General features: G+C 41.0%; 1 pseudogene; it reads left to right on the top strand.

Annotated features, from left to right (window-relative positions):
* Positions 1–302: 302 nt before the first annotated feature.
* Positions 303–1,278, top strand: LOC109118291 (annotated as a pseudogene).
* The last annotated feature ends 741 nt before the right edge of the window (positions 1,279–2,019 follow it).

Below are 2,019 nucleotides of genomic sequence, written 5' to 3'. Positions count from 1 at the left end.
GTTATAAGACCACAATGATGAATGTAACTGCACTGTATACCTAAAATGTACCAATAAAAAAGGACAATGAAGTGAGAAGATGTAAAACACTAGATATTTTGGCCAATTCAAAAGCTTGAAAAATTACAAATAGTTAAAAATGAGATGAGCTCCCATTGTCTATAGGCATTACTGTGCAGAGCAGGAATCATGAGGTGAGTGGGATATCAACACAAGGGTCATAATGTGAATTGATAGCTACTTGAGTTTTGTTTAGATGTTTTTAAAACATTTTCTTATTTCTCAGGTGGAAAACTATTAACATGGAAGCAGCAAACCACACAGGATCATCACAGTTCATCCTCCTGGGTCTCTCAGAGGATCCTAAATTGCAGCCCTTTCTCTTTGGATTGTCCCTGTCCATTTATCTGCTTGCATTGCTCAGGAACCTGCTCATTGTCCTGGCTGTCAGCTGTGACTCCCACCTCCACACCCCCATGTACTTTTTCCTCTCCAACTTGTCCTTTGTGGATATCTGTTTCATCTCTTCCTCAGTCCCCAAGATGCTGGTGAACATCCAGGCACACAGCAAAGACATCTCCTACAGGGAGTGCCTGACTCAAGTGTATTTTTTAATGGTTTTTTTCTGCAACGGATGATCTTCTCCTCACCATAATGGCCTATGATCATTTTGTAGCTATCTGTTACCCCCTGAACTACATGGTCATTATGAACCCATGACACTGTAGTCTCTTGGTTCTACTGTCTTGGCTCATAATTAACTCTTTTGCCCCTGTGCATATTCTACTGGTGAAGCCACTGACCTTCCATATAGGCACTAAGATCCCTCATTTCTTCTGTGAATTACCTCAGGTTATCAAGGTGGCAAGCTCGGATACTTTTATCAATAATGTTGTCTTGCTTGTAGCAGCAATCCTGTTCTGTGTGTTTCCTGTGATGGGGATCATCTTCTCTTACACTAGGATTATCTCCTCCTTACTGAGGATGTCCTCCTCTGCAAGCAGGTATAAAGCATTTTCTACCTGTGGATCTCACCTCTGCATGGTCTTCTTGTTCTATGGAACAGCACTCCGGGTGTACCTTAGTTCAGCTGCGACCCATTGTTCCCAAGCAAGCATGATCACCTCTGTGATGTACACTCTGGTGACCCCCATGCTGAACCCCTTCATCTACAGACTGAGGAACAAGGATGTGAAGGGGGCCCTGGGTAGGCTCCTCAGCAGAGCAGCCTCTTGTCTTTCATGGACCAAGGAGTTCAGAAGTAACTATACATTGTGAGTTTTTAGGTAAACCCTGTCAAGTTTAATACTGTGGCTTCCTTTCCCCCTAACAGATATGTTCCTTCATTTCTACTATTTCTAAAACTCTTGTAATTTTTGTATGTTTTTAATATGTGTATGTGTTTCTCATTAATCATGTTCTCACTTATTCCAATTAAATTTTTGGCTCTTTAGATGGTCCTTAATGCTAGATGAAATCTGTCTTTATTTCATTTCTGTATGTATAAAATACATACCTCTGACAATGATAGTTGTACTGCTTTGTAACCATTTGTTACCCTTTGTGTTACCAGGTGATCATGAACTCTCATTGTTGTGGCTTAGAACTGACATCTTTTTTCCGTCTTTTAAACTTACTGCTGCACTACTTGAGTGTCTCACAGCTGACATACTGCAGATGTGAAAAGTGACAGTTTTTTATGGAAACTCCCTCTGCTCCTTCGTGTTGCCTGTTCTGATATTTTTATCAAACATTCCACCATACACTTTATTGCTTCCATCTTCTTAACTCAGGTATCTTTTACTTTTTCCATGATATTACTTCTTCCATTTTGAGAAACCCAGCATCAGGCAGGACTTATAGAGCCTGCTCCACCTGTATGCCTCACAAACAGTTTGCTTAATTTATGGAACAGGACTTGGAGTGTATACTGTTCCAGCTGGACCATATTTTTCCAAACATGGGGCATGGACCTCAGGGATGTACAAATTGGCCATCCCATGATGACTTTCTAGAGTG

Source organism: Fukomys damarensis, unplaced genomic scaffold (genome assembly GCF_012274545.1).
Source record: "Fukomys damarensis isolate Sample0158 unplaced genomic scaffold, DMR_v1.0_HiC HiC_scaffold_37, whole genome shotgun sequence".
In the NCBI taxonomy this organism is placed as follows: domain Eukaryota; kingdom Metazoa; phylum Chordata; class Mammalia; order Rodentia; family Bathyergidae; genus Fukomys; species Fukomys damarensis.
The sequence above is the reverse complement of the archived record's forward strand: the minus strand, read 5'-3'. Positions and strand labels throughout refer to the sequence as shown.